This window comes from Macaca mulatta, chromosome X (genome assembly GCF_049350105.2).
Source record: "Macaca mulatta isolate MMU2019108-1 chromosome X, T2T-MMU8v2.0, whole genome shotgun sequence".
In the NCBI taxonomy this organism is placed as follows: domain Eukaryota; kingdom Metazoa; phylum Chordata; class Mammalia; order Primates; family Cercopithecidae; genus Macaca; species Macaca mulatta.
The window spans coordinates 6,972,178-6,985,780 of record NC_133426.1 but is presented as its reverse complement, the minus strand read 5'-3'; positions in this window follow the sequence as shown (position 1 = coordinate 6,985,780).

Here is a 13,603-nt window from a genome sequence, read left to right as displayed (position 1 = left end):
AGGAAAAGTGAGGGAGAGACAGACTGATGGATGAGGCCCATGAAAAAAAAGGAATTGCATGCATAGTCTTTGCACTAGCAATTCCATTTATTATTACTATGAATATGTTTTATTTTGTTTATTTGGGCATATCATGCCAGAGAAGTCATCACTCCCTCTTAGTCATCTGAATGTTTTCTGAAGCTGTTGAACTGTTTCAGGTTTTGTTTCCCTCCAGTTTATTCTATGTGTCCCTGTTTTATTTAATCATGATCTAAACTGAATTTCCTCAGTCCCATGTTGTCAGCAATCCAATTAAGATCCTATTCAAACCATAGTGATCCGAATTCTACTGGTTGGCTCACTCCATCTGCCTTGTTCAACCTTTTCTAGTTTTTCTAGAAATTCAAGGTGCTCATATCACGTAAATGCAAACACAAATCATTTCTTCCACCACAGTGCTTCAGGTATGTCCATCTATGCTAAATACAGGGATTTCTGCTTCTAGTTGGTGGTTCCCCACTGACGTCTCCTGCTAACTGCTATGAATCACCCTAGGGGCCCAGAGCACATGTGGCCCACTAGGATCACTGGCGCATTAGTAGCACCCAAGGTCCACTATTCTGTGAAGTGCACTAAAGCCCTGAGAACCAGGAAGATGGGAGAAGGAGATTCCTGTCTTGGTGTAAAATATGGGATCATGAGATTCCAACACTGCTTTGTTTGTCCTTCCATGCATCACCAATTTTAGTGAAGTGTTTCTTTTATATTTTGCAGTCATTGAACACTTGTTAAATGTCAAGAACTAGGCAAAATGCCCAATAAACTCAAATATCCCCTCATTTAACCTTCACAACTTTACCTTGAGACAGTTAATACCTTCTAAATATTGCCTTCTTCTATGGTTGACATTTGTTTCTTGGAGCTGGACTGGAAACCACCTTTGGGTGTGAGTCATTCACTTAAAGTAGCTGCATCTCTCCTGAAGTCAATGTTTAATAAGAGGTTTTTTTCCAGGCACTGTCTCTTCTTAGAGTGTGTGTGTTTACCAGAAGTCATTGAGCTGAATCCAATAAACGAGTGTTAGGCCAACCTGCCCTGGTTGACCAGATGTACCTGGAGATGCGGCATCCAAGCAGTTGCCAGGTGTTAATTTATTCTCCAGAGGTATCTGCAACCTTCATGCATACTGGCTCAGCAAATCACTGATTCATCACAGAGACAGTGATATCCCTAAACCTCCTAGACTGAATTGCCCCACTTCACTTGTTATATTTTGTCAGGCAGTGCCTCTGAGACCCCTTGGGTTCTGTAAAATGCCTCAGGCTTTGGCTTAAGATTCTAGGGTAAGGCAACGCTAGAACTGCTTCAAATTCCCTTTCTCCCCAACCCAAGGTTTCTCAATTTTGCCACTACTGATACTTGGCCTGGACCCTTCCTTGCTGTGAGAGGCTGTCCCGTGCACTGTAGGATGCTCAGCAGCATCCCTGGCCTCTACCCCCTGGATCCCAATATCACCACCCCCTTCCAGAATGACAGCCAAAAATGTCTTCAGACGTTGCCAAATAGCATACCAGGAAAAGCTGTAGGCTAGCACCCTCTCTTGAATATTCACAAAGAACAATACTTTGATAAATGCTCTGAAAACTCCTGTGGTACAAAAACAAGTCAGGTCAGCTGCATTATCCAAATATATGGAGCCATTTATCAGAAGACAGCCCACAAAGGTAGCCTTGAACAGAATAAAATCATAGAACTGCTCTTCTAGAAAAGCTCCTTTCAACCTTATTTTAAGCACGAGACCAGCACTTGACCTAACTCAACGTACTTTTGAAAATACAGCCCATAATCAAATGTCTATTTTTAAAACCTCTTATTATTTACTTATGAATATTAATGCATGCCTAATAGGTACATTTGTAATGGAGATTATCACTCTAAAATTACTTTAATTACTCCATGATTTATTATTTGTTAGCATATTTATTTGGGATATATTTATATATATATATATGTGTGTGTGTGTATATATATGTGTACACATATGTGTGTGCATGCAATAAATACATTACATATTTTTTCTGGCAATAGGCAGTGTCCCAATAGTAACACCCTGTTGTGCTCTTATTGTGCAGAGAACATATTATTTGGTTAATTATTAGCACACACCTCGTAATGCTTTGAATTCATTTAGTACTTGATAATTTTTATATAAGTGATATGCTGCAAAGACCACAAGCATTAAAGTTGGCTGTGGGCCCAACTCTTTCTCCTTCCCTAGCAAACACAGCAGTGCTGGATAAATCACTCCAGGCTTTCAAAGTAAGAATGGTGATATTTATTCCAGAAAATTATTGCCATGCTCGTGGAGGAATAAGTACAATTTTCCTGGCACTGAAGATGCCCATTAGAAATGGATTTATGTCCAAGATCCAACCCCACCACCTACTGATTACAGAGAAGGAATGCTCTGATATATTTTACAAGTTCGTAGGGTTTTTTAAAAAATATTTTTTATTATAGAAGGTATACTTCCATGCTTATTGTTAAAATGCAAAAAATATATAAATGTGCAAAGAACAAAAAAATACAGCTATTACTTTACTTCCCAGAGATGAATCATTGATGAGAGCTGGCGTGTTTCCTCTCCATTATTTTTCCACTCTGTATTTCAGAGACTTTTAATGACAATATTAGACAATAGGATATGTTGTCTTTCCTGAGATAAATTCTGACCTCTTATCTTCTCCCAGGATTTTGACGGATCTGCTCAGAGGCCTGTGATTTTTCTATAAAGCAAATGAGGAAGGAAAGAGGTGCTGTAGGTTTTGGCATTCAGCCACATCCTAATGCAGGGGTCAGCAAACTTCTATAAAGAGCCAATACTAAGGATTTCAGGCTTTATGGGACATATGGTCTTGGTCACAACTACTCAGCGCTACTCTTGTAGCACAAAGTAGAATGAAATTGCAGCCATAGGCAATACATAAATGAATGGACATTGTTGTGTTCCAATAAAACTTTGTTTACAAAAGCAGGGGATGGACAGAATTTGGCCTCTGAGCTGTAATTGGCTACTTGCTATCCTATGGTGGCAAATGATGACAAGCAATGAACAAGTAATAAAGTTCCGGAAATAGAACAGCACTTGTATCTAACTGTGAAAACAGTTCCTGTTCTGTAAAAAAAGGAATACGAAATAACATCAAGGGGGAAAAAACCATCCAAGTTTATGACTGAAAAATCATTTATTAAAACTTTGTATCAGGAAAAAATGTTGCACTTCTGAATACTTTTCAAAGTGAAACGCTGTCACGTGCTTCACTGACTGTTGTTTTGTTCGCAGACAACCCCTTTGAGGGAGTATCGATCCTACTTTAATCCCCATGATTCAGTTTTTTCTGGCTGCTTTCCAAGTTATAACCATTTCTGTCACTACATAAATCTCTTCATAATTTTCCCCCAAATTAAGTCCCCTCTGTCTTTTCTGATCAACCAATTTCTCTCCTACAAACTCCAGATTCGACCAGTCACACGTGGCTGACAGAATCTGTGTTTTTTCTTTTTGGAGATGGAGTTTCACTCTTGTAGCCCAGGCTGGAGTGCAATGGCGCGATCTCGGCTCACTGCAACCTCCACCTCCTAGGGTTCAAGCGATTCTCCTGCCTCAGTCTCAGCCTCCTGAGTAGCTGGGATTACAGGCACTCGCCACCACACCTGGCTAATTTTTGTATTATTAGTAGAGACAGGGTTTCACCATGTTGGCCAGGGTGGTCTCGACCTCCTGACCTCAGGTGATCCACCCGCCTCAGCCTCCCAAAGTGCTGGGATTACAGGCGTGAGCCACTGCGCCCAGCCCACAATCTGTTTTTAAAAGGACATTTTGTGATTAGACAATTTTCTTCAAGGATGGTTTGTGAAAAAAGCCATCCACAATTTTATATATATATATATATATATATATATATATATATATATATATAAAGTCATCAATTTGCTATGGATTTAATCATTGCAGAGTCTACAGGCAAATGGGGTTTTAGTTCAACAGATATTGAGTGACCACTGTAGCCAAAGTTGCTGCTCTGCCAAATTCTCAGCAGCTCCCTTTTACCTATTCTGTGTGGCAACCACTTGCTGCTGAGTGCTTTTTTCTAGCACTTTTATCAGCGGACCTGCTGTCCTTGGGTTGCTGGAGCATGGAGAAATGCCAGTAGTTAATATCACTCCTCATTCTGCATCTCCATCCTCTCACTCACCAAAGCCCCAAACTGCAGCCAACATAGTCAATGACTGAATGGGGGTAGATAGAAATGCCCAGTTCCCTTCCTCTAGGCAAAATAAACAAACAACAAACAACAACAACAAAAGCCCCCAGAAATCCTCTAAGACGTTGTGTAAGCCTCAGTGCTCCCCAGAGATCAGACTGAGCCTGGGACTTTGCAGGAATCACATTCTGTTTGACTTTCTCCCTTTTTCTATCCAGCTTTCTCACTCCTTTGCTGGTTCCCCACTCTGAGATCCCAAGAACCCCAGTCTAGGAGCCACCTTTTGGGACCCTGACTTAACTAAAGCCCTAAGCTGTAGTAGGCACTACACTGGTTACCTGCAGCTTTTCCTAACCTCTAACTACTTATGGGTCCATGCCAATCTAGCTAGAATGCTATAACCTACACAGAGGGCTAGGATTAATGCACCAAACATCTGTGCTAAGAGAGAACTAAAGCGTATGCATTGATCAGGTAGGTCTATAATTATTTGTATTTTTTTTTCTTCAGATTTTCCAGACTGGCTATAAGCCATCGTATGGGTAGAATAAAGTACTAGTCAGGGTTCTCCAGAGAAACAGAGTCAATTGGAGATTGGTTTTCCAACTGGAGAGATGGAGAGAGATAGATAGATAGACAGACAGACAGACAGACAAACAGATAGGAAGAGAGAGATTATAAGAAATTGGCTCAAGAAATTGTGGAGGCTGAAAAGTCCCATGATTTGTCATGTACAACCTGAAGACCCAGTAAGTCCAGTAGTATCATTCAGTCTGAATCTGAAAGCCCAAGAACTAGGGAGCTGATAGTGTAAACCCCTATCCAAGGTAGCAGAATATGAGATGTCTCAGCTCAAGCGGTAAGGCAAAAGAAAAAAGGAGAAAGGTGAATTCCTCCGTCTTCTGCCTTTTTTTCTACTGAGACTCAACACATTGGGTGATGCTTGCCCACACAGCAGAGGGCAAACTCTTCACCTGTACCATCCACCAGTTCAAATGCTAATCTCATTCCAAAGAGCCTCACAGACACACCTGGAAATCACGTTTAACTAGATACCTGGGAAGCCTCTGATCCAGCCCAGCTGATACACAAAATTAGCTGTTGCAAGTTTTTTGGGTCTCTTCCAAGGCATTATAAGAATTATCTGGGCGGTTAACTGAGTGTCTTTTAACCACATAATACTTGCATCTGGTTCTGCCAAGTTATTGTGATGGCAAAAAGGCTAGAGCCTACATTGATGAATACTGTCACCTCTGCTCTCAGATCAATACAGTCTGAACCTGTCCCCAAATACAATTTTTTTCTGTTTACCCAGCATTGATCAAGCCCTGTTAAACTGATTCAAAATGATGATACAGAATAATTTATGAAACAAAATGTCAGCTTGCATACTAGCCATTAAAAGAAATCGAGTTTATTTATGGGGGCTTTTGTACAGCCCAGCCCACCTCTGCTGGTTAGTTATGTACATAGGAACCAAGATGTATTATCACATGGGAAATTTTGTAGAAATCAGACTAAAATGATTTAAGAAAGGCCCTAGCTAGGCTTGGTATGAGTGCCCTAAACCCTTAAACAGGAGGGATTTGTATGGGAATTAGTTCAAATAGTCGTTGCCATGGAGTTCTAATTGTTTGCATAATGGAACCTGGCTGATACCAACAAGAGTTCAACAAAGGTGACTTTGTTTTACCTCTGTTCCTGTTCGGGTTGTTAAAAGATACTTTAGAATTAAGGTGATTATCTTTACTTTTCATTAGCAATTAAGCCTGAGCATAGTATATACATTTTATTTTCTATTCCTCAGCTATGATAACACTTCTTGCAGCCTAAATACCTGACTTGATAATGATTAGAGTTCAGAAGCAGATGACTTTACAGGAAGGCTGTTTTGAAAAGATATATATTGTACCTGAGTAAAATAGATTAAAATGTTGTGACTTTGAACAGTAAAAGTTTTCTTAGCTAGACATAAAGAACACGAATCTAGTCCAGGTATGGTACAGTGTACACCCGCAGTCCCAGACACTTGGGAGGATAAGGCAGGATAATTGCTTGAGCCCAGGATTCCAAGGCTGCAGTGAGCTATGACCATATGATTATACCACGGCACACCAGCCTGACCAACAGGGTAAGACCCTGCCTCTCTCCCTCTCTCTCTCTCTCTCTCTCTCTCACACACACACACACACACGGAAATGACTGATATTTTGATAGCCTTAAAAGTTATACAGTAAATTGTTTAGCCACCACTCTAACAACAAAAACAAGACAGAAAAATATAAACCACCATTGTTATCAGGGGTTTTTGTGCATGTAATTGACAAATGTTTTATATTAATAATATATGTATATAAATATATATATACACTATGAAAAATTTTATATTCATAATATATGTATATGTGTGTGTAAATGTCTATAAATCTATTAGAGAAAAAATGGTCAAATAATCTGAACAGGAAATTCTCAGAAAATCCAAACGACCAGTAAGCATGTAAAATGATATTTGACTACACCAGTAACAAGAGGAATGCAAATAAAAACAATAAATGAGCTCTGGGAGGTGGAGGTGGAAGGATTACTTGAGGTCAGGAGTTCGAGACCAGCCTGGGCAACCTGGTGAGACCCCCGTCTTTTACAAAAAATAAAAATAAAAAATAAGTATGATACGTTATTACATCATAATAATCAGATCAGCAAACATTTAAGTCTTCAAATTGTCAGCAGGTGAATTGTTTCAAATCCCATATTGGTAACCAATACTAAATAAATGTACCTGCCCTCTGAGCCAGCAATTTCATTCCTAATTATATATGCTGAAGAAGTTCTCATATTGGTGTTCAAAATGACATATATAGGAATGTTCCTTGAGGCATTTTCTATAACAGGAAAAAACTGGAAACAACTTACGTTTTCATCAATAAAGAAGCAAAACCATGTGTTGCATAGCCACACAATAAAACTATGTACAGTAGAACAAATGAGTCAACACACACAAAAAAAATCTAACAAATTGAAAGCAACAGAGAATGGCAAGTACCAGGAGGCTATGCACAATACAATTGTATTTATTTACATAAATACTTTACATTATTACAGTTTTTAAATCAGGCAAAGCATGTCTACATGTCGGTTCTAAATAGCTAATACATAGCAACAATTTTAACAATTTTAACACATGTATAAAAATGAAATACCAAATTTATGGTCTAGATTTTGGGGGTGCAAGGGGAGAAGACAGTATGGAAATAAGTGGGGAAAAGGTACCAAAAAATTCAAGTGTGTCTGAAATTTTCTATGATGATGATGATGATTTTGTGAGATGGAGTCTCACTCAGCCGCCCAGGCTGGAGTGCAGTGGTGCTATCTTGGCTCACTGCAACCACTGTCTCCCAGGTTCAAGCGATTCTCCCATGTCAGCCTTCCGAGTAACTGGGATTACAGGCAACCACCATCATGCCTTGCTAATTTTTATATTTTAGTAGAGACAGGGTTTCACCGTGTTGGCCAGGCTGGTCTTGAACTCCTGACCTCAGGTGATCCACCCGTCTCAGCCTCCCAAAGTGCTAGAATTACAGGTGTGAGCCACAGTGCCCGGCTTGAAATTTTCTGTTATTAAACATTGATAGAAGATACATAGATAAACAGATGATAGATAGATACACAGATAAACAGATAGATGATAAAATCAATAGATTGATAGACAATAGATAGATAGATGGATAGATGATAGGATGGATGGATGGATGGATGGATGGATGGATGGATAGATAGATAGATAGATAGACAGACAGACAGATGATAGGATGGTTTATTAGTCTGTTTTCATGTTGTGGATAAAGACATACCCGAGACTGTGAAGAAAAAGAGGTTTAATTGACTTACAGTTCCACATAGCTAGGGAGGCTTCAGAATCATAGTGGGAGGCGAAAGGCACTTCCTACATGGTGGTGGCAAGAGAAAATGAGGAAGATGCAAAAGCAGAAACCCCTGATAAAACCATCAGATTTTGTGAGACTTATTCACTACTATGAGAACAGTATGGGAGAAACCACCCCCATGATTCAAATTATCTCCCACAAGGTCCCTCCCACAACATGTGGGAATTATGGGAGTACAATTCAAGATGAGATTTGGTGGGGACACAGAGCCAAACCATATCAGATGGATAGATAGATAGATGATTGATAGATAGATAGATAGATAGATAGACAGACAGACACAGGTAAATTTTCATTTTTTATTTGTAATTCCTTGAGCAGAGTCATTCAATATTTGTCAGACAGTCATGAGGCCTAACTCTATGCCAGACACTATTTATTTAGGGAAAATAATTCAGCCACTTCATTTTCTCAAGGCAAATGATGGGTCTCTAAGACCATGCATGTCTTAAGCGGAGCTCTGGATCACAGCCAATGAGCTGACCGTGGGTTTTGTTCCACTTCTGCCCAACTAGATGTGTTCTTAGTCATTAAAAATTAATTTTATCTCACTTTAAGAGGATTGTGGTTGGGAAGTTGATTGTTATGCTAAAGTTAAAAATAAAATCACAATAAAGCAAAGCTACCATTGTCTTCTGGATTCCTGTTGGCATGGCATCTTTTCATGAGTATAGGTTTCAGAGGGTTAAGGGTTTCACAGAATTCTACTTTTGGGAATCAATATTCATCCATGTGATTTGAGGTGTGGAGACTATCATTGTAAGCAGGTCACTACGAAAGGAAATCCAAACTTGAAGAACATTCATAGCGAGAAATACATTCAAGAGAAATTTTCCAAAGACAACCAGCAATTAACGTGCTGCTCTGTAACACAGTCTATGCAAATTATTTCCAGAATTATTAATAAAAAGGTTAGCTAACTCTCAGATATTAAGATTGAAAATAAAATTATTTAATATTTACCATCTATGAATGTCATCAACAATCATAGAATTATTAATCTGAAGTAAATATCCCAGAATTACAATAATTTGGTATTGTTGAACTCACACTTGCCTAATTTCAAACATCTCCAGAAAGATACTTCAACCCAAACAGCATGGAGCTGCAGATTATAAAGTTTACTCACAATCACAGTCGATTCTATTAAATAAATTATGTTTCCATTTGAGCTATTGGCCTATGACCCTCTATGTAACATAATTTGAGTGTCATGTTTTATTTAGATAACTGACGTTTTGACCGACATACACACTCTTTTTGTCACTCATGAAAGTTTATATAATTTACTCTCAACTCTAAGGCTTACTGAATCATAAAGATGTGATTCATGCATAATAAATGTAACAAAATTAAAAGAAAGAAAGTAGCCTCAAGGTTATAGTTTGGTTGGAAGAAGAAAAAAGAAACAAAGAACTACTTACTCTTGTAAAGAAGACATAAATAAGTGTTATATCTGGTACCATATCAATATTTTTTTTTGTGGGCTAGACTTTATAATATGGGCATTGGAAAATTAGAGGTGAAATACACAAATACCCATTGCTTATGGACATACACACATAAACACATAACTATGTGGTGTGTGTGCACATATATTGTTTTATGGATGAAAATTACACCATTGTTCTGCTTGAATGTACCTAGTGGAGGATGCTTAGGACAATACATGAAATCAAGTCATGTTTGAGTGCCAGTGGGGCTCAAGTAATAACATCTTCTTTCCATGAAAATTCTGAGCTAATTAAGAAAAAAAATACATAAGGTTTATGGACATCAAAATGTCACCTTGATGGTCAATATGGGAGATCTTAAAGAATGTCATTTTTGTCTGAAGGCAATCTAGTCCTGACCCCCAAATCGTTCCCCTCCAGTGAGTCTCAGCCAGCATAGGACTGAGGTAGACTTCCCTAGTAAGACTGCCCTCTTGAGACTCACAATACTGAAAGAGAAGAATGGCTGCTCTCTATGGAGCTGCTGACTCCCAGTAGAAAGGGAAGGAGCATGCCCTGTTTCTCCTTACAACACAGGTAAGTCATTCCACTCCTCATGGGGGTCAGGAAGTAAGTGAACAGCAAGAGAAGCTACACAGACTGCACCCACTATTGGAAAGACACACCAGCCATGGAGAAGTGTCCTCTCTTATCTCAAGTTAGGAGGCAAAAATTTATGTGAGGACCCGAAATCCATGGCTATTCGGCATCACATCTATCCATTGCACAAATATGTATTTGAGCAGCTACCACGTGCCATGTGTATATTTGCTGAGAATGTATGCTCCTGTGTTCATGCCCCTTGAAGTCTGTGGGTCACACTGGCATGTGCATTGAAAAAAATTTATTTGTGCCCATTGTGTATTCATACAACACCCAGAGCAATTTCAGCCCAAGAAACGTAAGATTAAACTAGCTAACCAAGATTTACAGACAGACTTTCACCATGGAACAAAGCCAAATAAACTGGTCTTGACAAGGCTAGATGGGAGTCTTACCCTATTTAACAGGATACCAAAACCACTATAAATTTAGAGTTACCCAATGAGTGGGACTTATCTTCTGTTGAATCAAGAAAGGAAGGATAGAAAGAAAGAAGGAAGGAAGAAAGGGAGGGAGCAAGAGAGGAAGAGAAGGAGAGAGAAAGGGAGGGAGAAAGGAAGGGAGGGAAGGAATAGGATAACATGAAGATTTGTATGTCCACATTGCTAATAATGCCATCATAGCCAAAATCAACTTCTCCAACATTTTTCATAAGTCATGGCAAAGATTTAATAGACACATTGAAGAAAAATACAGACAAAGGGCTTGTCGTAAGTCAGAAATACTTGAAGAGCTAGTGAATGGAAAATAAAAATATTAAAATCTGATTTATAGCACTGATATTGCTCATTGAAGCGGTAATGTACTGAGCTATCGGAGTAATCATCACCATTATTGGAATGCAAAGAGGGAACTAGTGGGCTATAAAGATACCCTTGTCTTCCTTAAAGAATGATGCTGTTGAATTTTCATAAAACACTAAATTAAGAATAACTTTTTTGTGTATCTCTGTGTATTTGCAATGAAATTTTAAAGTCAGAAGGCTCTATAAATTTTAATCTATGAGATATGCATAGCTCTTTTTGCACAAATAATTTAGTGAGGTCTTTTCTGCTTAACTTTAACTGCACAGGTAAGAATAAATGATTTTTTTTTTTTGTCACCTACATTAGTAGACAAATTCAAGTAAACTTCAAAGGAGCTGATTCAGGCAGTAAGTTTTTCTTCAGTTTCATAAACATCCTTCTATGGTTTGGGGTACGACTACTTCTTTTCATTTCATGCTCCAGTGTTAAAGAATAAAGTAGAAATTATAGGGAAAATATTCAGTAACTGCACGATACTCTCTTACCTAATTGACTGTGAATTTGGGGAATACTAATTGAAGAATACGATTTAAAGTCTAGAGGCTCCATTGCTAACATTATGTCAGACTTCATGTTGCAGCAACTGTTTTTCCAGGATGGAACCTCTAAAATAACAGGTAAAATGTAACTACACTTTTATTTTTTAAGTAAATCTGATCCGATGGTTAACTAAGAATCAAGTTCTTGCCCTTAAGTAGCCTTCCAAATCCTGACTACCATTAAGTCTCTCATTTAAGGGTCTCTGTGCTGAGAACTTAAGTCCAAGGTTTTGGCCTGAAAAATGGATGCGCAGTTTGAAATTCTTGCATAAAGTCAAGATTCCCAAACAATTACAACCACCACGGTAAGTTAGTGATCAGAAAGTACTCCATCACAGTGGCCAAGTTACCATTTCTTTACAATGCCTCCAAATTTGTAAGTACCAAGAGGTTCCTGGTAGAAGCAAGAACAAATCCTTAACAAAAAAAAAATCATTTTAAACAGAGTTCAAAGAACTTCTACAAATCAAGTTCCAAAGAACATGAGAATGTATTCTTTCTTTCTCTCCACCCCACCACACCAACACAATCATAACATACACAAGAAATATTAGAGAATCAATTAATTTTGAAAAATAAGGAAAAAATAAATGCAATTTATAAAAGCAACAAAGGCTGGGCATGGTGACTCACACCTGTAATCCCAGCACTCTGGTAGGCCGAGGCAGGCAGATCACCTGAGGTAGGGAGTTCAAGACCAACCTGGCCAACATGGTGAAATGCTGTCTCTACTAAAAATACAAAAAAAATTAACTGGGTGTGGTGGCACACACCTGTAATCACAGCTACTTGGGAGGCTGAGGCAGGAGAATTGCTTAAACCTGGGAGGCAGAGGTTGCAGTGAGCTGAGATTGCACCACTGCACTCTAGCCTGGGCGACAGAGCAAGATGCTGTCTCAAAAACAAAAACGAAAATAAAACAAAACAAAAATAATACTAATAAAATAAAATCAACAAAAAGCATAAAATACCTAAAAATAAATTTGCAAGAACATGTATAAGATTTCTACACTGAAAACTACAAAATTTTGCTGAGAGAAATTTGTTAAAGGCATAAATCAATGGAAATATATACCATTTTTACAGATTGGAAGACTCAGTATTACTAAGATTTCTACCCTTCCCAAACTGGTGTACAAATTGAATTCAACCCCAATCAAAAAAACAAGCAGACTTTTGTGGAAATTGAGAAGCTTGTTCTAAAATTTTAGAAATTCAAAGGACCCAGCATAGCCAAGACATTCTTAAAGAAGTTGGAAGACTTAACATTCCACATTTTGAGACTTATAACAGTGGAAGTAAACAAAGACACTCCTAACCCAAGTGAGAACAGGAACTCTTTATTCAAAGCTTGCTATGGGAAGGGAGTCAGCCACCATTCCTTGGCCAGAACTTACATGCAGGCAGGAGAATGGTGCAGCTTTACCATAAAGAAAACAAGGAGCAGCTTCAGGTGTGAAGATTGGAGGTTAGTGGTGTGAGAAAACTGTAGTCAGACTAAGTAAAAGCAGCATGCTTTAGGTGGTGGGCTTGCAAAACAAATTTGATTTTCCCTGGTTGGATCTGATGTTGGAAGAAAAGGCAAAAACTAGGGAAATTAGTAGAAATTGACCAGATCCTGATCATTCTGGGTCAGTAGCTGCAGAGGCTGTGGTTGGACTGCTGGATTGGTCAGAGTTTTATTTTTGTACATAATCTGGACATGGTGCATTTGATACTCATTTTCTCAATGTGACACTACAGTAATTAAGACGGTGTGGTCACAGCACATGCATAGACAGACAAAATAGACTGCAGAGTCCAGAAAGAGACTCACACATGAGTTAGGGCAAAAATGTCATTGCAATTTCAATGCTGGAAAGATGGTCTTCTCAATAAATAAAGCGGGAGCAGTTGATTATTTCTATTTTAAAAAGTAAACCTTGATTCATTTCAGACTTTAATGAGCTAAATGTGCCTATTAAAATAAAA